The sequence below is a fragment of the Carassius gibelio genome, chromosome B7, assembly GCF_023724105.1.
Source record: "Carassius gibelio isolate Cgi1373 ecotype wild population from Czech Republic chromosome B7, carGib1.2-hapl.c, whole genome shotgun sequence".
Lineage (NCBI taxonomy): Eukaryota > Metazoa > Chordata > Actinopteri > Cypriniformes > Cyprinidae > Carassius > Carassius gibelio.
Genome location: NC_068402.1, coordinates 32,857,228 through 32,883,101, shown reverse-complemented (window position 1 = coordinate 32,883,101; position 25,874 = coordinate 32,857,228). Strand labels below are relative to the sequence as shown.

Genomic DNA, 25,874 nt, shown 5'->3' with positions numbered 1-25,874 from the left:
TTCAATGTAAATGAAGGAAATAATCAAAAAGTTGAAATTAAAATATCGGGTAAGGTTAGGGTAGGTGTACAGAGTGCTTTATTAAAATTTCCATTTACACTCAAGTTATTATTGCATACTGTTTTCTAATGTACTAAAATACTGAGATGCAGATAATTGTCACTATTTGCAATAAGTAGTATAAATAGCAGAAAATCCTGCTATTTTAACAGTGTCAATAGAATCTATAGATATTTGCACTTAGTGTAAATAGCATTTCACAAAAACAAATACTGCTATTTGCACTTAGTGTAAATAGCACATACAGGTATGAAAATATGCTATTTTCACTCAATGTAAATAGCCTCTATCTCTACACTAAGTGCAAACAGCCACCGCCTTTTTTTAAATAGTGAAAAATCCCCTTTTATGGGCATCATATTTTTAGAAGTGTAGCAAGATAAAAATATGTCCAATGATATGGAAGTGTCCATTCACTATTGCTCATATGGACACTCTGCCGCTCAGGCACTTAATCATCGCCTTAAAATAACCTGTTTATTAACACACAAACTGCTTTGGCTGTTGCATAAACTATATTTAGTCCAAACAGAACAAGTAGGTATACACCTAATGAACCTTGAACATGCTCTTCCCGTGCTTGTATACATTTAACACTGCCTCTGGCCTTGGGTTGTCTTGTATTGTCTGAGCCAAGGTCGTATAACTTCCTCAAACAGACATAACAAATGGGAGGAAGGAGTGGGATCAGCCTTGCAGAAGCATCTGCTCCCAATTTAGGCCAAACTGGCTATGCTAATGGAAAATTAGCATCCTCAAGGGGGGCTTAGGAACTAACAGAGTGTTGAAGAAGCATTTAAACTAATTGCTGTGGATGTATTTTTTTTGGCAATTCATTTAATGGTTTGTTAAAACCTGCTTTTCAATAACTTTTCAATTATGCCACAAAGGTTGGACAGCATATCAACATAGCAAAGTATAGTCTTAGTTGAACTTCACAGACTTTACTAACGGAGTGCCTTCGCACTCATTTCAAACACATGGAGTAGAATTAAATAGGAATGCAATAATTCTAAATAAATGCATGTTAACTTAAAAAAAATCAACAATTACCATTACAAGATAATTGCAAAATTATTTTTGATTCAGAATTTTAGAAACAACAGCTTTAACCATGCTAAGAGTCCAACAGTTTCTGTCAGAATCCATGAAGATCAGTAGGGAAAATAAGGAGAATTCTTTTTTTTTTTTTCAGCAAATAAAAAGAGCATGGATTACTTCTCCTGAACTTCCTCCCTGTGAAGGCAGGGGCGGGAATGGAAAGTCAGCTCCTGATGAAAGCATTTCCCACAAACATGCCTGGAGGAGTGCTGATATGAGAGCTTCACTTGAACCTCATCTGCTAATTATGGGTGTGACGGTTAGTATCTAACCGTGAGAGCGGCCAAAACCGTAGTTGTTCTTTTGTATCCTTAAATATTTGTTTATTTGTGAAAAATACTTTGTCATTTAAAGTATGAGCATGTTTATTTTACACATTTTTTTGCTAATCCATTTTCCAATTATTTCAAATTTCTTAAATATTAAAGAAATACAATTATATTGGCTTTATATCGACCATCAGCCACCCTGCTTTCCAAGATAACGGCATCAGCTGGCAAAAAAACAATATTGGTCTGTTTATAGTATATATATACTGTATTCTACAGGCAATACAGGATAGGCAACGTCGGTCCTGGAGTGCCGTTGTCCTGCAGAGTTTAGCTCGAACCCTAATCAAACATACCTGAACAAGCTAAATCAAGGTCTTCAGGATTACTAAGGCTACAGACAAGTGAATTTTTTTTCAGGGTTGAAGCTAAACTCTACAGGACATCGGCACACCAGGACCGATGTTGCCAAACCTTTTTACTATCCAGTACCAGTTAAAAGTTTGGACACAAGTTTAGAAGTATGTCCAAACTTTTGACTGGTACTGTACTATAATTTACACAAAGAATATCAGCAGATATAATCAATATTTTTTTTTTTACTCCCTAATTATATATATAATATTATATCGATATATATATTTTTTACTCCCTAAATGTAATTTGCATACATTTAGAGACTAGAAATCTGGGCCCGTATTCACAAAACATTTTATCTTACCACTAGTTTTCCTAAATGGCAGTAAAAGTTTTTAGCTAAGAGTTTTCTCTTAAAATCTGCTCACAAAGCTGCTGAGACAAACTTCTACTAAGGAATAGAGAGAAGTCTTAAGCTAAGAGTAAGGGTGGTATCAAAAAAAACCATCTCCGCATCGGTACCAAATTTCAATACCTAAGGTGTAAATCTCATCAATGTCAGTGAGCCAATAAGCCTGCGTTTACATTTTATCGATACTGATACGATACTGCTTACCGATACCAATACTTATCGATACTGTTATCAATACTATTTGGTGCAAAAAGATATTAAGTTGTTGAAAATTTCAAATTAAACAAAGAAAAAATTGTTGGATCTCTCTTTATATGTGTGTGTGTGTGTGTGTGTTTGTGTGAGACCAATCACGGAAAGTAGGGACACAAGTCGGTTCTGGGGCATTTTGAGTTATTCACAGATTCTGAAAGTGTAGTCTCCAAGCTTTCCAACGATGTGTAACACATGGAAATCTGATAATATTTGGAGAAGTTGTGGCCATTTGAAGGTAGGCACTCAAAAAAGCTCAAAAAGCAGAAAATAGCCTCTAAAGATTGTGCAGTTCTCACCTGTTCTCACTGCTGCGAGTGTCAATGGGGCTCATTTACATCTCATTTAGATGCCTCCAATGAAATAAGTTGTTCTGGCACACTTTCTCTTTGTCGGGGTCTTCTTTGTGGATGTAACCATCTCCGAAGTTTGCACTGTGCGCCTATTTGCCTCTAAATGTTACGGATTTTCCCCATTTCTCTGTCTTTATCCCCATCAAATGTTACTATCAATATAGCCTCTGATATCTTATGGTCCAACTCGTCTGACGCCAGTCCAATACATTCTTCCTCGTCGTCATCTTCGCTCAGTTGTAGATTAGGGATATTATACGGTCTTATGCCGCTTTCATCGTCGCTCAGATCATCTTCAGAATCAGTGAGCGCTTGTTCATAAGCATCCGGATTGTCGAAGAAGTACTTCAAAACATTTTCGGTGTAACGGCCACGGTTCAGCTTGTCTGCGATCATCTTTGCGGCGTACATCTTCATTGAATTTTGATATCAGCTAGAGCCGGCCAGAGTGCTGCATACTAAGTAGCCACGCTTCCCTCAGAGGACAGGGGCAATAACAAAAGAAACAAAAGCCGGCTTATCCAGTATGGAAATACAGACAGACAATGAAACGCCCCTGATTTCAACCTCAAAATGTACGCTTTTAAATATACCAATGCTGCCATCTCAAACGAAAATCACCAATTTTGAAAAAAAAAAAACGCTTCTTTCTCATTTTGCTCGGAAGTTGTGCTGCCGACTTGTGTCACTGGTTTCTGTGACGGGTCACATATATATTTTATAATTATAATTATATATAAATATACTTTGATCTTGAAAATGCATCTGAAAACTAAATGAAGAACGTAGAGTGGGTTACTGCAGGAAAAATGTCCTAAACCAGAGATGCATTTAATAGTAAGAGTTTAAACTAGGGCTGTAGCTATCGAAAATTTTAGTAATCGAGTATTCTACCAAAAATTCCATCGATTAATCGAGTAATCTGATAAAATGTGTTTTTGCTTAATTAAAGTGCAATAGTAATTATGCAAGAGAAAATAAGACTCGTGGGTCTCTTAAATTGAACAACTTAGTTTCCTTTTTTAGAAAAAAAATATTTATATTTTATAAATGCACAGAATGCAATGCGTACATCAAAAATAAACATTTGTTTATTATTACCCATTGTTTCTCTGTCTGTACTTGTACTGTGAACAATGACAATAAAGTTGACAGTTGAATTAAGTGCATTTAAGTGCCATTCAGTTGGGGTTTTAAATTAAGCATTTTCTGAGATGCACATTAAAGGGGGGGGTGAAATGCTATTTCATGCATACTGAGTTTTTTACACTGTTAAAGAGTTGGATTCCCATGCTAAACATGGACAAAGTTTCAAAAATTAAGTTGTACGTTTGAAGGAGTATTTTTGTTCCAAAAAAACCTCTTCCGGTTTGTCACAAGTTTCGGAAAGTTTTTTCCGAGTATGGCTCTGTGTGACGTTAGATGGAGCGGAATTTCCTTATATGGGTCCTAAGGGCACGTCTGCCGGAAGAGCGCGCGCTCCCATATATCAGAGCACTGAGAGGCTGAGCACAGCCTGATCAGAGCGAGAGCGTCGGGAATAGTCACAAAAGAAGTGTGTTTTTGGTTGCCAGGGCAAGACAACCCTGCACAGATTACCAAAAGAGAAACAGCATTAAGGGACCAGTGGATGGAGTTTATTTTTACAGAGCATCAACGGAGTTGTGCAAGTGTTTTTGTTTGTTCCCTGCATTTCGGATTGCACACCGTTTATTTCTTAAGGATAATGCAGTCCCAACGAAAAAGGGTCACGATCGTGTGTTGGAACCGTATGCGGTGAGTAAAACTGTTTAAAATATCTCTGTGTTGTTAACTTAGCTATCAGCGCTTAAGCACATCAAGTAAACAACATGCGATGTTGTCATCAAACTGCACTTTCCACATGTACAGCTTAAAAAAAAAAGAAAAAAAAAAAGACGACAAAGTGGAACTTAGTCATTTTCCAAAACCGCTAAGCAAATTTATAAAGTTTCAGTACATACCACATAGAGACGCCTTTGCTGATGCTGCTCTTGCTAAATTTCAGCCTCTGGATCTGTGTCACAGCTTCCTGACGCTCTCAACACAAAAGCCTACTGGCGCTCGTGATTCTTTAGCTCCGCCCACACGTCACGCCTCTAGGCGCTCGTGTTTTTCCGGGAAAAATCGGTACAGACTATCTTTCTCTTATAAATATAATAAAAATAAAGACTTTTTGGAGTTATGAAGGATGCAATACTACTCTAAAGGTACTCAAGATTAACAGGATATTGAGTGAAAATGAGCATTTCACCCCCCCTTTAAACACATAAAACATTAACTTAATTATCTTTTAATTATTGAAAATAAACTTAACTTTTTGGTAAACAAAGGGGATTTACTATAAAAAAAAAAAAGGAAGAAATGTTGTGTGATGAAACCTTAAAAAACAATGTTTGATTTTTTATTTTTTAGTAGTAGGCTATGTACATTCTGCTGAACAATAGTCTTTAACCGGACTTTTATTTTGACGGGTTGGCGCACCTTTACAGTTCTGTGTATGTAATGTGACGCTAGTTTTACTCAAATCAAACGATCAAATGCTCATGAAGTGACTGTCAGAGCAGTTCTGGAGATGTTGTGCATGGATTCATATTTAAATAGACTGTTCCAGCTTAATATTTACAGATATTAGTCCATATCGTGACTTGATGTAAGTACAATGACCTATTTTTGATTAATTCATTCAAAATTTAGCAAATTCCGTGCCATTCCGCGTTAAACTCTAAAATGCGTTTTTATGACTGGATTCCGCGATTCCCTCTGCATTTTCTGCATCGCGGAAATCATAGGGCCCTAGTTGTTGTATGCCAGCTCTATCTTGCAAAGTTGGACACACGCCACGATATTCTCTTTACGTTTTCCCTCAAATCAAAACACTGCTGACTCCTTGCAGTATGCGATTTCAGACTCAGCGCTTTGACTTCTTCCGCTTTGTGGTTGACGTAAACGCGTTGTGTCACATAAAAAAAAATCATTGCGAAAGAAGCTGACGTGAGATTTAAAATAAATTAAAAGAGGCTTCCTCGAGTAATTCCTCGAGTAACTCGATTACAAAAAATTATCGAGGCAAATTCCTCTGCCTCGATAATTTTTTGTAATCGAGTTACTCGAGGAATCGTTTCAGCCCTAGTTTAAACCAACTCAGCATAAAGTTTAGAGCAGCATACAGTTTACAGTTTAGAGCCGCAAAGTGTCTTTTCTCAGAGATTAAATTGCATCTTATGGATTTATTCGTAAGTGTTAAAAAGTCCCACAAGTATTTCTATAAAAAAAGGCAACAGTGTTGCAACAGTTTATTTATTTATTTATTTTTTTCAAAAAGTGTTTATTACATTAAAACATCTGGAAAGTTTCATAGCTTAAAACATCCTTCTCATTAACAAAGCATTTATCTAATCAAGCTCCAAAGGGGGATCTGAGGCATCATGGGACAAATCCATTTTTGAATATGACTGCCTCCAGAGCAAGACATCCAAAGCAGTCGGCAAGGAACTCGACCGGAAGTTGAAGTCGGGTGGGGGCTGCCATCTTGTAGCAGAACTTCACTTGCGTTAGCATTCCCATTGACTCCCATTCATTTTGGCGTCACTTTGACAGCGAATAACTTTACATCTGAGGCGTTTAAAGACTCCGTTTGTCCATTATTTATTTCTAAAGATACACAACAATGTATAAAGGGCTCCATTACCTTCTATGTTACATTATGGCCCCGTATAAACAGTTTTTGTAAAAAATAGGCTAACGATTGCGTCATAACCACTTCACTCTCTGTCGCATTACCATACAGACAGGAGGAGAAGCTCGCAGGGAATTAACTTAATATGGCGTACTGGCGTTACATTTTAAAATACTATACAAAAGAATTAATCAGAATACTTACTCCTGCTCACTCACGCTAAAGATCTCCCCACTCAAGCTCGCCGTCTCTGCAAGATTAACAATGGCAATTTGCACGCACAGCCACTTAGAAGATTTACATCTGGCAGACAGGTTGCTGACGTCGTCAAGCTTCGTTTGAGTCTGCGCGTCAGAAACGGAAGTGCTAAAAAACGCTAAAAATGGGCTTCACTTGTCTCAATTGAGTTCCAATGGGGTCGCTGTGTCCATTTCTTTTACTGTCTATGATCCAAAGCAGCCAACTGATTTGGATCTGACAGCAGCTGCATCACAAGCCATAAGTAAATGATTTCATAATGCTTTGTCTCTAAATGAATGTTTTCAAAACACTTACTCATGTGCAATAGCAATGGGGCATTGATAATGCTTCCTGTGCAATTACGTGAGCCAAACAAAACAGTGGTCATTTATGACAAAACTTAAAGCTGCTGCTGCATGTAATTCATCAAAAGCATAAAAATGATGTTTGCAGATATTTAGGAAACAAGCTAAGTTCACCAAATTTTTCCTGAAGAAATACTCCAGTCAGTTATCCTGCTTTGAAATGTGTGTTCTTTGTCAGAATGTTGGTTTTTGTTTTGGTCTGTGTGATTCTACACAGTGCCAATTTACTCATTACTATTTCAACACCGTGTTTGCCAGTTGGAGAAAAAACAGCAGCTGCAGCCATGGAAACCAGCAGCCAACCACCAACATAAAAAAAGCCTCGGCATCCATCTACAAAGCTCTATGACCAGAGGTGTATTAAAATACAGATACATCTGTTGGTCACACGGTATCACGTGATGTGAATTCGCAGGCCAGAGTTCATCGAGCTTGAACTCTGGAATGCAGTGAAATACAAAACTTTTTCTCACAGGCTTGGATTTCAGAGCTGACACATTCGCATGTGTATGAATGGAAGCCAATGGAACAACAAGTCTAGTGTGACTGCGGCTTTATAGTGTTAGGCTTGTCGGCTTACACTGTCAATTGAGCTTGTTCCTGTTTCAAGTCCTCAATCTGGCAACCTATGTGAACAGAGTCTGAGGAAGAGGAGGTGGGAGAAACAACTCTCTCTTTTGAACTGCAGTACCCATTTCAACCACTAGCTGTCATTATTACATACCGCAGCTTTAAAGCCCTTAAAAATTTATAATTTAAGACCGAAGGTCAGAATGATGGTTAATAATAATTTTTCTGCACACACACATACATGCATACATACATACATACATACATAAGTGCAAAACAAAAAAAAACATTTAATTGAACCTAGTGGAACATAATAATAATAATAATAATAATAATAATAATAATAATAATAATAATAATAATAATAATAATAATACATGTCATGACCCCTTTAATAAAAAATAAAAAAGCAGTTTTACTTTGTTTTTCCCTAGATTTCGCCAAAACATCACCATGACTTCTGGGAAATCTGAGGTGCTTACCGAGCCATAATTTTGTGTACCATTTAAACCCATACATACCACTTGTATAGAAGCCAAGGAATCTAGGTATTTAGTCCATATAATCATACACATGTGAGCCACATATTGGGAAAGCAAGGTGTTGCTATTAATGGATAAATATGAAACTGTGAAAACTACAAGAAAATGCAAGAGAGAGAAAAAAAAAGCACAAAGCATTCCCAACAATACAGTATGAGCACAAGGCATCGAAGAAGCCAGACACACCCATCCCATGGAGCATGACACACTGTAAGTACAGCAGCAAGCAGCTGGGTCATGTTGATCTCCAGAAATAATCAAAGCCCCAGAGATCCAGATGAGCTGGAGCAAGAACACAGCAGAACCTAATAACCCTCTTCCATTAGCAGACAACAATTTCCAACAGCTGAGAGCAGATGACCTTTAGGCTCCGACTAGACTTGTCCAATACCCACTGTCAGAGTCACGGCCCAAAGAGCCTAGCAACAGGTAAATCATCACAATGGATGTGTTCACAGAGATCCTAGAGCTGTAAAATTGAAATACAAGAAGGGAGGAGTGCGGCCCCCTTTTCATTGTGCAGGGCTCTATTGTGCTGTACAGCAGAGCTTCTGGTTTGGTCCATCACGTCGATGTAAAAGAGCTCAGCACTCCCACGGAGACCCGAGCTAAAAACGAGCATGTCTGGGGAGAGGCGTGACCACGGCAGCTGTAATTACATGGCTGTGTCAGTAAAATACTGGGGGAAGAGCAGGAAGCTCTTAGATCTACTGTGCAAAAGATGTGTAGGACAGCCTGCATGACAAACAGCAAACTACAGTGCATGTCCACAGTAAAAATCAACAGCTCCATTTAGATTATTACATTATCCAGGTAAATAAATGTGCCGTTTCCCCTTGCAAAACCACAATCTAGAGAATCATTTTGTGGTTGCTAAGGTATTGCTACTGTAATTGATGCTACTGCATTTTTAAAATGTTCTGACCACTACAATGCTAGGCTGGTACAATGCAGTTGCTGGTTTTTAGTGTGTTGCTAGGCAGTTGCTACAGCAGTGGTTCCCAATTCAGATGACTGAGATCATCAGCTTGTTAGAGAGAGCTCCATGAACCGAGCTGCGTTCTGATTGACAATCTGTTCACTGTTCACTAATCCCTAAGCACATTCACTTCACTAGACCAAATGTGCTCATTCAGAACACCCAGCAACGTCATCACACACAGACAAAACTTCAGTAACTAACCTAAATTTTAAAGTTTGAGGTATTGATGACAATACTTTTGTAAATAAATTAACATACTTTTTTTAATAGACATGCATATAAAAAAAAAATCCAAATGCACTTTTATAAATATGTTATTATTCACTGATACTACATTTTTTAGCCAGTGCCAAAACCGATTATTCAGAATGATTTCTGCCAGTACTGATAGTTTTCAGCACTGTTGTTCCCCACGCAGTACAACCTTCACAATCATCGGGAAGGAGGAGGCGGGAACCGGCGGACAATCAAAATGACTTTAATTACAAAATTAATACAAAACAGTGTGGCAGCCCCTCACTGATGACTGCCGCGTACAAACAAAAACCAAACACAACTAAAATCACTCCACCAGCCTCGCCCCGTTCCCACAGCTCTCGGCCCCGCCCCACTCGTCACAGGGACATACTATTAGAGGTTAAAATTACCAACAAAAGCATTATATTCAATGCTATTTATTTTCAGATATAATTTTTACAATCAAATTCAAAAGCAAAGTGCACAATGTAGTTTTCATAAAAACTAGTCTGTTGTTTCTAATCAGAAGTAACACAGCTCTTTGTGAAGACAATTTCAAGACAATTTTTTAAAGGGGGGGTGAAATGCTATTTCATGCATACTGAGTTTTTTTACACTGTTAAAGAGTTGGATTCCCTTAGTAAACATGGACAACGTTTCAAAATTAAGTTGTACGTTTGAAGGAGTATTTCTGTTCCAAAAAGTTTCGGAAAGTTTTTTTCGAGTATGGCTCTGTGTGACGTTAGATGGAGCGGAATTTCCTTATATGGGTCCTGAGGGCACTTCTGCCGGAAGAGTGCGTGCTCCCGTATAGCAGAGCACTGAGAGAGCACAGGCATTCACTGATCAGAGCGAGAGCGTCGCGAAATGTCACAAAAGGAGTGTGTTTTTGGTTGCCAGGGCAAGACAACCCTGCACAGATTACCAAAGAAAAAACAGCATTAAGGGACCAGTGGACGGAGTTTATTTTTACAGAGCATCAACGGAGTTGTGCAAGTGTTTGTGTTTGTTCCCTGCATTTCTAAAATGCTTGTTTTACAAACAAAGCCCAGTTTGACGACGTATTTGCTTATCGTTTATTTCTTAAGGATGATGCAATCCCAACGAAAAAGGGTCACGATTGTGTGTTGGAACCACAGGTGGTGAGTAAAACTGCTTAAAATATCTCTGCCTCCTTGTTAGTGTGTCCGCCTCCCATCGGAGACCCGGGTTCGAGCCCCGCTCAGAGCGAGTCCTTGCTGCTGCTGCTCTCGTTCAGTTTCAGCCTTCACAGCTGTCACAGCTTCCAAACGCTCTCAACGCAAAAGCCTACTGGCGCTCGTGATTCTTTAGCTCCGCCCACATGTCACGCCTCCAGCCGGTCGTGTTTTTCCGAGAAAAATCGGTATAGACTATCTTTCTCTTATGAATATAATAAAACTAAATACTTTTTGGAGTTATGAAGGATGCAGTACTACTCTATAGGTACTCAAGATTAACAGGATATTGAGTGAAAACAAGCATTCCACCCCCCCCTTTAAATATTGACTGGATTTGTCTGAAAGAAAAAATTCATACACACCTAGGATGACTTCAGGGTGAGTAATTTATGGCTCAATTTTTATTTTTGGGTGAACTAATTATTTAATGCGTTATCTCTTTCCATCACAGCCGCATCACCACTACGGGCGTGCATTATTTGTAATAATTCAATGACATATTTTCACATTACTCCTCACTTAAAGAGGCTATCCTAATTAAGGATGCACAATATTAGTGAAACTATATCAGAAATGGGCCGATAATGGCTTAAAATATAGGCATTGGTCCAATGTAAAAAAACTATTTCGATATGCCTTGCTGATAAGACGAATGATTCCCATGCACTAGTGATAAGATCAGGTAAGCAGTGTGGTCATTCTTGAAGCAAACTTCTGCCTGAATGGTGATAAGATTCACCGATCGCCACATTTAATCTAGTAATATCTACAGAATGATGCGTCTTTTGTGCAATAGAGTCAACAGTCACTAGCATGTGCAGTAGCAGCAACAATAGCCTCCCCCTGGTCCTAATGCCCATCCAGTAAGCCATTTTATTTACTTATTTACTTGCACTGTTGGCCTACCTGTAATCAAAAGAACGTAAAATGCACAAAAGAAAGATTTTTCTGATTAAATAAAACAGTAGTCTATTGATGTCATAAAATCACAAGTAAGATTTGATTTAAAGGTCAAAGCTATAGGTTACATGAATGAAATCACAAAATTTTAAATTAAATGTATTTAAAGATTTATTCATTAATGTGTAATATTTTTTTTTTTACTTAAATACAAGGAGCTCTAGAAGATTTTCTGAATCTGTAAAGCTCTTTTGCTTTAGACCAGCGGTTCTCAATTTCAGTCCAACACCCCTCTGCTCTGCACATTTTTCATGTTTCTCATTGCTTCAGACATTTGTTTTATTCAAACGTACTCTAAGTGCCCTGCGAAGTGGACATCAGAGAATATTTCGCCATGATTCCAGTTAGAAGCGAACGTATGTGTTCCATTCAAGTGCACTGTGCGAGTCGTGAATTTAAATTGTATTTATTTTGATTAGAGCCCGACCGATATGGATTTTTGGGGGCCGATGCAATAGAATAAGAATAATTTAAATGCTAACGTTATAGTTTGACCTCTTATTAACGTTCGCGCTCTTCCACTGATAAACATGGTATTAGCTTTGTGGCTAATCTAATATAGCAATGCATTAGCGGCTGTAAGTGATGTTGCAGAATATTTAGAAGTGATAATGATAGGACCGTTAGCTAGAACTACCACACCGTTTTTATATACAGTGTATGAACTAAATCTACAATCATTTCACATGACGAACGACAGACTCACCTGGGTGGCTTGGCTGATCGCTTTCTTCTGTAGTGAATTTCTGGCGCTGTTGTCAACTCTGGAGTTGCAGACCGCCCTCTGGTGGGCAAACTATGCAACACTCATAACATGAGTGAAGCATGAGACTCTGTTTTTTCATGTTTCGATTTAAATGCAATTAGCTCATATCGGCCGATAATATCGGCCGGCCGATATATCGGTCGGGCTCTAATTTTGATAGGTATATGATATCACACTTGTCTGTGTGTGAAGACATTGCGCAGCACAAATCCATGAATGAATTTTCCAAAGTGAAGTAAACTTCACCAGGTTTCCCCAGCTCAGGGAGTAGGGAGCAATGAACACTGTGTTGGGACCATGTCAATGGAAACACAGTTCATGCACGGAGCTCACTTCTAACGAGCTGATTATCTGTGTTAAAGTCGCCATGAAATCAAATTTGACGAATCTTCTTTTTATATGTAATATTGTAGTGTTTATTATGAATGATTTATCTGTGCACTTCATTATTTTTTTTAAATTCATGTACCCTTATAATCTTTAATAAAATACATTACTCTACCATCCCCCCCTCGAAACGACCTCTCTTCTCTTTTGGTCACGTGCCATGGCGAAAATGTGCGGCCAGAGCCGATGAGGGTGTGGCTATAGGTGTCTGTCTCGTTTCTGCACCGCCTCTCAGAGAAACTCTCAAGGGTGAACTTGACCGACAACTTCACTCAACTCATCTTGGTTTGCGGGAGGCTCGTATAAATATGGGCTGATTCCTGCCTGAAAATTTAACTCCTCGTCCTCGTTCTCGTCGCCGGGCTCCTCAATAAAAAAATCCTTCAAGGGAACGGTAACGGTGTAGAAAAATCCTCCACAACTGAATGTAAACTAACATTCAAATCTGCCTCCATTTTGTTTGTAACGCCCAACCTCCAACGATCCAATCAATTCCCTGATGGACGAAACCAAGCCCCGCCCTACATTTTTTTCTAATTTCAGAAGCCGTTTAACCCTTTCGAGTCGATTAACGCATATATGCGTTTTGACTCATTTTCACCTGATAACCCCGAAAAGAACTTAAATTACACTCTCAGTTTTAATAGTACAGATAAGAGCAATACATCAATCGAATCTGTAAAGGGTCTAGTTTTTTTTGGATACAGACATAATAACAAAAAACCTTTGTGCACTTATAAAATAAAGATAACAAACAAGGTGCGCTGTCTACAGTCTTTGTCTCCGCTGATCGTCATGTACAAACATTTCATTAAAATGAACTGTAACTCCGTGAATACTCAACGAAGAGACATGAGAGAGATATCTATAGAAAGCCTGGAATGTCTACTTTTAAACTAAACAAGTGCTGCCGAAAACAAATATTCTGAGATAAAGTAATCCATATGAAAACAACGCAATGTCTGTTTTTCATATCTCCGCTCATTATATCTAATGTGACCACGCCCCCGCGCCGGACGCGCTATTCAGATTCAAACTGAAGCGCGCGGCTTGAATACGCCCACACAGAAGAAAAAGCAGCCAGACTATTCTTCAAGTTTTTATTTTATTTTACTGTTTGCTTCACGATGAGAGGACTAAGACATAATTCACCCCAAAAAGATGTGATGTGGTTGAGGATTTGAGAAATGGATTTCCTCAGAAAAAAGAATGAAGCACTTTATTCAGCAGAGATCATAAACATGAGTAAGTCTCTTTTTATTTATTTGTACTAGTTTTCACATAACGTGTAAACATTTTACTAGTTAGACCTTTCCAAATACTTTTTCCAAACTATAATTCCTGACTAAATGTATAATCAAGTGAAACATTATGAAGTTTCAATAACAATATACAATACTATACCATTCAAAAGCTTGATGTAAATAATATAAATGTGACAAATAGAGATAACTCTAACAAATGTAAAAACAATGCAGTTCTTTCGATTTATTCCCCCTAAAAAAACCTGAAAAATATTATCAGCTCTTTTCAACATTAATAATAATAATAATAATAATAGTGATGATGATAATAAATGGGGTTTATTTGGTAGAAAATAAGATTGTTAAAAGGATTTCTGAAGGATTGTGTGACTGAAGTAAGGATGCCAAAAAATTTGAAAGTCAGCTTTGATTGTTCCTAATAAACTGTTTAACTGCTCCCCCAAGTGGATATTAAATTATGTTGTGGGATAATTAAATATATTCTTAATAAACTACAAACATAAAATTATATACTTTTATTTTGTTCTCACATTCTTTCTTGTAAGTCCTCCCTCAGAGTGGCACAGTTGAATGAGAGGCTCATTATGCAGCTCATTATGCAGGGCTTTGTCTTCTCAGGTGTAAATCACAATGATATTCATGATAGTTGACGCCTACTCGCATATGACTTTTACCAACAAAAAGTGTTTTAGAAAATTTAAATCAATATATTGTTTTCTGTGAGTGAGTAAACAAGATGATTTTCACATCATTCAGAAAGAAAAATTCTAGGCTACAAGCTCCAGTTCTCAACTTTTCCGGCAACCAATTTTATGTATGTGTTTTATTGCCTTATTCAAGTGATTTAACATTTTTAGTTTTTCACTAACCATGCATAACATTTTTTTTCTCAAAAATACAATCATGTACATGCATGCATTTCACATATTATTATAGCCCAGTTTGTGCTGATTACAGTGATATTAGACTTTACCCATTTAGATATTTATAAGAAACTGAAAAAAGCACAAATGTCAGGGCATGACAAAACTTCTCAAGGCCCCAAAAATACCCTTAGACTCCAGAGGGTTAACTCGGATATACGTCACAGCAAGGAAAAAATGACAATCTCAACTTCCATTTCATGCCGACTTTAACAAAGAGAGACATGCAAAATATACAGAGATGGGGGGCGCGAGGACTAGAATTGAGAACTGCTGCTTTAGACCATTAGTTGATTTAATTTTTATAACTCATTTTTTATAAGTATCATTATAAAATAACTTAAATATTTATTTCATTCTAAAAAGTAATTTGAAGTATTTTTGGTAAAAAACTAACCAAAATGATTTCTACATAGGAGAGCCTTGGTGTTGTCTCCAAACAAAAGGAAATATATTGGTATCTGCATTGCCTATCAGCCAAAATGAGTTGAAAAATATCGGCATTTCGGATATTGGCAAAAATCCAATATCATGCATCCCCACTCCTAATATGCGATACATATCCTGAATAATATTTCCTAAAAGCACAGATGTAAATATGGTTGTTTAGTGGATCCAGTCAAAACCCACTGTCCCCAGACATTGCTTGTATCTCTCATTCAATGTTGATCTGTGGGATTTTTCACCTGTTTTAATAAACCATACCATTTAAGTTGAGTTTCAGGTTCATTAATTGTGCTGAATGCAGTGTTATGCAGAAAAGTTTCATATTTAAAAGTTAGGGATTTTAACATTCTCCCGTACCCAAGTATTAGCAAAAGTAATAGTCATGCTTGCTTGCTGACCTTTGAAACACTGTACAGAACAACATGGTACAAATGTATTAACAGATTCCTGCTGTTGACAAAAAAAACCTTGAGAACTAGGATACGAAACCAACTTTTGGATTGTAAAAGAACAAAAACTTTGTGAAATTCAAAACCTGATTAAATTAACATTACCCATGACTAACAATGATAAAATCTACCTAGTGTTGTTCGGACTTACTTAATTTCTTTGTCCTAGAACACATCCAAATCCTTGAAAAGGCTTTGGTTTAAAATGTACAATCCATTGCATTTCCACAACGATTTAAATTATTATAGTATAGAAAACTGTACCAATCAGCCCAGATGAAAAATAGACAGCAGCAGATGGCCGATCATGCATGTTATTTGTAATCTACTGCTTAAACCGGGCAACCCCCTACCCCAAGAGAAAACAGATGTGATGAACTCCCATTTGTATAAATGTCTTTCACAATTTGTTGCACAAGTTGCTCAGAGACTAACAGAGTGTCAGGGGCCCTGCTTTTGGGGAAGTTTACATTTCATAGGTCGTTTACTCTGTTTAGAGGTTTTCGCCAAATCAGTGCTAAAGTCTCTCAAGTTGGATAACTACAAAACAGACCATTTCTTTAGTCAAATAACTAACAACCAACATTTAATGGCAAAATTTAGACATGAAGACAGGACTATAAGATGACTGAAATAATGCTGTTGGTTTAAGAAAAAATGGGGGGGGGGGGTTAGTGAGTTTCTTAGGTAAAAGTTAAAGTGAGTAATTAAGAAAAAAAACTTTGGACCAACATGAGGGTGAATACAATATCCATTTCAGGGTAGATTATCCCATTAAACCAATGTGTATTAAGAATTCTCATGCTCTTTCAAACCCATGTATGACATATTTACTTTCATATTTTTTCTTTACAAAGAAATATAAAAATATTTTAACGAATGTTTGTGCTGCTATTTTCCATATAAAAAAAAAAACATAAGTGACACAAGTTGTTAATAAGATGTGTACATTACAGCCTTACAATTAGGGGTGTGTGATATGATAATTTTTGATCGTGGACGATAAAAATGTCTCCACGATCTGCTTTTGTAGAAATATTGTAGTATGGTGCTACAGCGTACAGTTCTGGCACCTCCGTCATATACTGTACAACACCACACGCATTCACTGCAGTGTTAACTCAGTAGTAGAGTTACGCTCTCATTATTTGCATGTGCTTTTAAATGTTTCATTCGTGCGCTGGTCTGACCTGTGCCTTTTCTGAGAGCCGCATACACCCGAAGCGCACGTGCTAAAGCCTGTTCAACAGTACCAGATTATTTAACTAAGTTATCATTTGCGGTAATACTGTCAAAACACACAAGGTTTGCATGTAGACTTAGTTGGTTAGGTCTAAAAGTAAGTAAACAGTTGAGAGAAACATGCCTGTATATTAGATGCGTGCAGGTCTTAAAGGGACAGTTGGCCTCTTAAACATGCAGCCTACTGTCATTACTGTCAAGCGATAGATCACCCTCAAATTAAACTTCTGTCATTATTTAGTCACTGTTACGTTGTCCCAAACCTGTATTAATTTATTTCTTGGGCAGAACACAAAAGAAGAGATTTCGAAGAACTTGGGTAACCAAACTGTTAAAACCAAAAGTTGCTGGTCCACATTGAATTTGAGAAAATACTATGGAAGTCACTGCAGACCAGCAACTGTTTGGTTTTCCATGTTCCTCCTTAATAGCTTTTACGTTCAGAAGAAGGAAAAAACTAATTCAGGTTTAAAACCACTTTTGAGTGAGTAAATATTTGCATAAACATAAAACACTATGACAGAATTGACAGACAGCTGACAGAATTTTATTTTTGTGTGAACTATATCTTTAACGTTAATAAAACAACAAAACACAGAAAAAAAAAAAAATCACTCACTGCTCTTGACTGAATATATTTAATACAGTTGGCTTTAGGAATCAGTTCATATAGCATTTTATTTGTTATATTTGTTCACTAAATCTCTTGAAAGCTCCTGCTAAATGCACCTATTGTACCTGAAAATAAAGCAATGTTTGTTTTATTTGTACATGTAGTTGTAATGTATATCTTTGTCATTCTTTAATCTTTGTTATTAAAAAATAAGAACAAAGATTTTTTTCTTTGGCCTAAATATCTGCCATTCTTTTTTGTCTTTGTTTTTTTGTTTTATTTGTCTTCATAATAGGTAGGAAAATTAGTTTGGCTGCAAAGCTCAGACAACTTGCAAAATATTATAACGAACATGAGGAATTGTGATAAAATCGTGAATCATGATATTTCTAAAACAAAAATTGTAATATGATATTTTTTAAATATTGCTCACCCCTACATACAATTAGAGGTCAACCGATATATCGCTCGGCCGATATTTGTCATTTTTTAATATAGCGGCATCGGCCGATATCCGTGTTTAGTAGCGCCGATTTAAAGTCAGGAGCAGCCCCGTGTTATTGGCGCTGTGGAAAGTACTGCTGCTGCCACTGCATGTGAAGCACCCCAAGCCAAAACTTTTGGAAGATTCAACAACAGACCTGGGAGATAAAGGTAGTCAGAGAATTTCACTCTGTAAATGGTGTGGAGAAGTTGGCAGCTCTAACAAACACTGTAGCGTGACGTTACTCCGCCCCGCTCACAGACAGACAGTATTATTAGTGTGACATTTTAGCATGCAAATCAAGAGGAAAACTCCAAGATATCGGTCATAAAAATCGGCAGCACATATCGGCCATCGGATGACCCTGACCTCTAAACACCGACATCGGCTATAGAAAAACCCATATCGGTCGATCTCTACATACAATCTCAAAATAGAACAGCCCTCTGTAAATGTCACTTTAAACTGATGCTCTCTGACAGTATATGGTGCTTACGGAACAGTAGCACTGTGCCTAAAAATACTACTTAAATATGCATAATACGGAGGCAAGAGGAAAATAAATTTCATGCATGAGACACTGCAAGTGATTAACAGTCAAATGCGTGTTAACATAGAAAAAGGTATGTCTGATATTTCATGTTTGCATCCATCTTCAAGTTGACTAATTTAAAATGGTAAAAATCAAGAATCAGTAAAAAAAAAAGATAATAATAAAAAACATAATAATAATAATAATTATAATAATAACAATATAGCCCAGTTTAGTATGATGTGAAACATCAGCATATGAATACCCAGGGTTAATTGTAAACCTAGTGTAAATTATGAGCAGTGTGAAATGCGAAGCAAGATAACCCAGGATTCTGTGTAACTAAGGTTCAAAATGACAATGGGTTAACCATTTAAGCTAGTAATTTCTGTAGGTGACTACACCAAAGCTCCAGAAGATATGAAATATTCTTTTGCTTAATCTCCTTTCCCAATCACTTTTTGTGTGGAAAGAGAGCAACATAACCATTCTGCAAAACGTGTTCATTTTACTGTACATGTATATAAAAAAAATAAAATAAAAAAAAAAGGCAAACAGATCTGAAAGAAAAACCAAGGCTAGTAAAAGTGTTCGCTTTGGGGTAAACTACACCTACAAGGGGACACTTACTCTAGTTGTTAGATGTGGTTTCTCTATGTCAGCCCCAGTGATACACAAGAAGAAGAAACCTTTGACTCGTGGGCCAAGTTTGCAAATAAATGACAAATACTGGATAACCTGTTACCACAGACCCATGAAAACAATGGCTTCCATCTGAGCAGAATGAGGCCATAGGAAGGAGGGGTTGAATCTCCTATAAGCCTTGCTGGAAACTCACAGTCATTAATCTGATTAATGTATACAAGTCTACAGAGCATCTACAATATTTCAACTCCAGAAATGCCCATTAATCCAATCATACTTTTTCCAACAAGGACATTCTTTCCAACAAGATCTGATTCCTTTGCAACTGGCAAACAACATGGTTAGAGGAAACTAAACGCTAGAAAGACAGTACAAACAGCAATGCCAGATTACTCTCATGAGGGAAATCATGCAATCCAAATCATCTCAAATTGTGAACGGATTACTGACCTATATTTCAGCCACGCTGATTAATCACACAATATTTGTCCATTTTGAGATTAGCACGCTTCCCACTCTGGCCAACAAGGTGATATTTCACTATTGTGTAAATCTACCAACAGACGTTTCAATCTATACTTTTCTTCAGAAATGTTGTTTAAAATAAGCTTTCATTTGAGCAAGCTTTTCCTTGTTTGGCATTGTATTACTCCGACATCTAGACATCAACATTAGAAAAACACATACTGGTCGACCACTAAAAGAGATGCAGAATAATTCACAAATGGCAAAGATAGATACATGGAAATGCAGAGTAACATTTGCAAAACCAGAGAGAAACAAGCTTAAAATGAGGAACTTACCACAAGCAAAGGAGAATGTTAGAAATTAGTGGTGCTTTGCCCAAGAACACGGCCTCTTCAGTGGCCCTGTAAGAAGAAGATGATGTTAGGCTTTTGTCAGGTTTTAGTAAACCAGGGAAGATATACTGTAAGCAGCAGAAAGAGTCTCTCTTTCCTCTTAAGATGGCAGAACAGTAGAGAAAGCAGCAGGTTAATATAAACCCAGACAGTCAAAGGTGGCACATTCTGTGATGGAGAGTGAAATGCCACACATGGAAGACCTGGAGAGGCAATCATGAGGACATTGGAAAACACCTCAGCTATGTGCTACTGGCCTCAAACCTGACCTAGCCATAAGTCTACACCTCACTCAAGGAATGTCCTGGGTTCAACAGAAGTTCAGCTCTATGGACAGCAGCTGTGGCACAATTACCACATAAAATATTACATCTTGTCCCTCAGAACTAAAAAACCAAAACAAAAAAACAATTACTTGCAATACATGAGTTGCATAGAGAATTGATATCATAAAAAAAAAAAAAAAAACACATATTAACACACTGTTTATAATGAAAAATCCACCTACACAACCAGATGTTCATAAATCTAGATTAGTAATACCACCACTTCAGAGATCAAGTTTTACAACTTCATAGATTAATAACATTTGGTCCTAAACATTTATATAACTGCTTTACCAACAATACAGTACAATATCCAACGAGGATAAGTAAATACGTAAATATTTACGTAAATACAATCCATAAAACATTTATTTTAGACACTGAAATAAATATAAATAAATAAAACCTGCCACATTTAGAAACTGTGACATTTTGCAAATATTTTGAAATAGTATTACAATTATATCATTAATATATTTATTTATTAGTCTGAGGAAAGCAATTATAGATTACTTATACAAACTCAAGGTCAAAGGTTTGGAATAAGTAACGTTTCTTTAATGTTTAGACAAGAATTCTCTTTTAAAAAAGCATTTAGGCAATATTGCGAAACATTATTATTTATTACTATTTAAAAGAGCAGTTTTCTATTTTAAAATGTAATTTGTCCATGTGATGAATTTATGACTAAAGTGTCATAAGATCGATCTTTCAGAAATCATTCTATTATACTGATTTTGTGATCCTGAATTATCAATAATGGGTGTTATTATGATCAATGTTGAAATAGTTTTTGGTGCTTAATATTTTGTGGTATTGTATCAAGTAATATGTATTAAGCAGCACTGTTTAACTGTTTGCTAAAATGAAGAAACATTTATATTTAACAACAAATGCACAACATGCACTGAAAATATCCCACTTCTGTCTGTGAACATCTGTAGACTACACGTTCCCTTTCCAAAATGAAGCCCAGTATGGAATGTGACATCACCTATGACATATACGTAGCACATTCCTGCTGTCAGGTTCAGGCACGCTGCTCTAATTAGACCCCGAGCACACGACCGCCTCGCCTCACCTCATCAGGCCTTCCTCTAAACACTCCTACACAACTAAACAAGGCTCCACTCGCCCAGACATCTTATTTAGTTCTAGCATATTCTCATTATTCTTCAGAAGGTTTAGAGCCAAAATGTTGCATGAAATGATCAGACTATGAAATGGATTTGGAAGCACTTGCGTGAAACGTGAAAAGGCCCCCAGTTACAGCTCATGGCACATATCCAGGGCATCAGGACTGAACTGACAGAAGCAGTGGATTACTTTACAGGGAACCATGGCCTAATTTCATAAATGGATGACTGACAATAGCAAGAAAATGTTGTGCCTTGAGCTCGTTTCATAAAGTCTGTGAGAAGACTTGCTGCTTATGAAAAAGATCAACAGATGTGAGGAAAATGACTGGCTCATACGGATGACAAAATCTTAACAGCAGAAGAGCTAGCTGGCTATATGATGTCAATATACACAATATTTGGCACATTTCACATTATATTTATTTAGAAATCATTTAAAAGTTAACATTTATAATAAAACATTTATTGGCCTATGCATTGGCGATTGTGTTGGGATATACGACCTATCAAATTTTAACTACACAGAAAAAAAAATATATACTAAATTTAAGGGAAGTGGTTGCAAACTATTTATTTTATCTACATTTAAAAAAAATTATAATGAGTTGAAAGTTATTCAACTAAATGGGTTTATTTAAATGTGGCTAAAATAAATGGATTGCAACCACTTGCCTTAAAAAAAAAAAAAGAAAACATTGTAAATTCAATTAATCATATTTTTTTTTCAGTGTACCAAAATTGCAAACTATAATTACCAATATTTTAATATAGATTTTAAAACTTAAACGTATAGTTTTGCACCAATTAACAATTTATAAATATATTACAGAGGAGTTTATTTTTTACAAAATTACATTTTCCAATCCAAACTAACCTTTATCGCAAAAAAGGACAAGTTACTTTACTGACCTTGACACACAATCATTAGGGTTGTCATCTCCATGTTAATATTTTAATATTCTTCTGCATGTTTCAACAGCCTTTCAAATAAATTGTACTGAAATTGCATAACATTTCTTTAAAAGCATAACGCAAATTTTCAGAAAGCCTATTTAGACCAAAATGACACCACTAGTCTGAAAGATCTGATGCACATGACCATTCTTCACTTAAAACCCCACATTTAATTTCCTTCCCCACATCTTCCCAGGAACACTGATCTGTCAAAGAATCCTGAATTTGGCATTGGGACAGCTCAATATAGCCCTGCTCCCTGCTCCCAAAGGCTCGGTGAACTCTGGGTCCTTGTGTAGGCATGAAGAACACAAAGGCAGTTTTGTTCTCCACCCAACAGCCTCCAGCACCACAACAGAGAAAGTTTCCTAGGTTTGCCCCAGTGAGTTTAGTCTAAGATCAGTGAGCATCCATGGAAGGTCGCCGCTATTAAACAAAGCAATAAATACAATACAAAAACTTCTAGGCATAAGACTTCATGAAAACACAATAAAGAAAGCTGAGTGGGATCACCTGAGCTCTCACGAATCTGCAATTTAACTCTCTTCGCTTAAAAGTGTGGAACCCTAATTACTAAGAGCATGAAGCCCTTGGCTCGCATTCAAAACAACCCAGAGTCTAATCTCTGACTTAACTTTTACTAAACTTTGACATTTTGGAGACATGTTTTATCCAAAGTGATTATTTTTCAGTGATTTTAGAGTTGTAAAATGACCGTGCTTCACTTAATCCAGAATATCTGCACTTGCAGCCTAATCTACCACCCTTCGTCTGAGATACAATGACACCATCTTCTACAAAAGGAGAAGCACGTGAAATTTGAATTGCAGAAACACTGTATTTTATCCAAGTAGGAAATAAGGGTTACATATATTCTTATAGGCCATTCCCATTCATCCATAATCTGGAGTGAGAAGACAAAACAAATGATTTCTCCTGAACCTTGATCCTGTTTGCAGTGGTACACATTTTTATACAAATAAAAGGTTATATATTCAGAATCTAATTTTAGTTTTTAATGTTTGAAGTCCTGTGGGTTGATTTTTGCTTAAAAAGATTTCAACATTTTAGATTTCAACTATTTTTATTATATGAAGGTCACTTGGGAACTTTTTACAATCTATGTAGCTACTTTTCAATGTATCATTTAACCTTGTTTCACACCCATTTATCAACATGTATTTAAATTTAAAACTTTAGCATTCTAAACAATTAGTGAAACAAATTATTTTTATTTTTATGAATTTTTCACCAAAATAACAATTTACAAAACAACCAACAATTTTGGCCCAATAATGTATTTTTATTAGTGCAAATAATACTAATACTAAGTAAGTTACTGGGACTAATAATGGTACTTTAGTACTAATAGTGTAATTTTTACCAAGATGCACTGACTGTGAGGAGCATGTGACATGTGATGTCTTGTATATATATATATATATTATTTTAATATCAGCAGTCTACAGACATTAGCCCCTTTCTTCAAAGAGCAAAGGGTGAAGCCTCCTCAAATTTCACTGAGTTTTTTGTATGACCGTGGTGTCAAAGGAAACTGTTTGTGTGGCACACAACATATTCCGCTAAATAAATACGTTACAAAAGTTGTAGCAGACTTGTTTAATTCCCTTGTCGTGCTTTGGCTTTATATTCTACAATGCCCTTGACAAATAAACCCTTCACATAGACATAACTTACTTGAGGTAAAATGTGCTCAGTTAAGCGCCACAGAGACACACAGTAACCGATTCTGACGCTGAAATCTACTTACTCGTTGTGTTGCTCTTATTCTGGCGAAAGCAGTTTGGCACTCAATGTCCCACTTCGTCTTCAAACTGTCCCAGAGTCCCTCAGTGCGATATGAAGCGGTTTATCAACAATAAATGTACAGGCAGACCGCGTTCAGAGAGAGAAAAGCGCCCATGTGAAGAAAAGTTGACACCGCTCAGACACCTTTCCTTTCTGTCATAGCAACCGAGCGGTGAAATAATATCTCCCATAAACATTCACCAGGAGGCAGGAGTATGTAGACACACTTTCGACAGGTTGTTTTTAGAAAACAGTCTCATCGTCAACAGTAACTCATAGCGTTTATTCCAGCAACGAGAGGAGTCTTTTCGGATGAAATTAGACGCTGGGGCTCCGCATTATGCCTATTGATCCAATTACACGAGTTAACCCTTTCAGGTTCAAACAGCTAACGGCTGAGTCTTTTAGCACTTGTACTTTTAACGGTTTATCTAACGTCACTTGCATTTTCTGAATTACGTCATTGTCTTGTTACGATTTGAAAATTAAAGAACTAAAGATAAATAACATTTTAGGGTTACTTTTGCAGTGGCTTAGTAATAATCAGAGCAACAGCGCCCTCTGTAGGCTTTGAAGACGATACTCACTCGATTCAATGTCATTTCTCATCACAAACATCTTTTGGACCGATGCTCCGTTAAAAACAGGCAACAGGTCAAATACAGGTCATGTGATCACACTGTATGGGGGGGGGGGGGGGGGGTATAAGTCATAGACATCATATATGTCTATGGGGTAAGTTGTCACAGCAGAGCCTGCCAATAAACAACCTATTTATTTTCAGATCAGTTTAAATATTAAATATAATATAAAACATAAAAAATAAAATAAAATGGTACAAAAAACTGTCATAAACCACTGCTTATTATCAGTCATTATTATACATGTATCTGTAATAAATAATGTAATGCATCTCTAATATTTTAAACACATGGCAATCTGCCCTGATCTAACATTTATGACGGGGAAAAAAGCCTTGTCTTGTCCGTAATACACTAATAATAATAATAATAATAATAATAATCGATTTTATGAATTACACTAAACTTAAAATTAACAGGCTATTTTATAAATCACATAGACCTATATCAAAACATTTTAAATATACCAGCTAACCAAATTACACACGTTAAAGACATTTAAAATGATGATATAAGCATGTTTTCCATATGTCATCAATCAAATAAGTATGTTGAACTGTTTATAGTTGCGTCATGTCTTGATATTTAAAACAAATCCATCTGGAGGTGCTACACACAACATTATAATGTGTAGAGCAGCGCAGTCAGTCACCAATAAAAGTCTGTAACGTCTGGGTTCCTTTTTTATTATTGTCTCCAGTTATTTATAGCAGTAATAGCACAAATATAGCAGTGCTGCTGGAAAAAAGATTAAATATCATCACAGTGGCGCTGCGAGATATAGGTTGCGTTTTTA

General features: G+C 36.7%; 1 protein-coding gene across 7 annotated transcripts in view; it reads right to left on the bottom strand.

Moving 5' to 3' along the window:
* pacsin3 (protein kinase C and casein kinase substrate in neurons 3) overlaps positions 1-24,967 on the bottom strand; it is a 41,255-nt gene extending 16,288 nt beyond the window's left edge. Inside the window, exons 1-2 of one of the 7 annotated variants that reach the window (XM_052560312.1) lie at positions 24,400-24,967; positions 20,153-20,218 (exon numbers count right to left, since the gene is read on the bottom strand). The gene's annotated coding sequence lies outside the window, so the exon portion shown is untranslated. Of the gene's footprint in view, positions 1-1,173; positions 1,321-15,984; positions 16,157-20,152; positions 20,219-24,399 lie in introns of those variants that run through there. The other 6 variants (XM_052560313.1, XM_052560307.1, XM_052560314.1 and 3 more) reach the window with 6 other exon arrangements.
* Between the last annotated feature and the right edge of the window lie 907 nt (positions 24,968-25,874).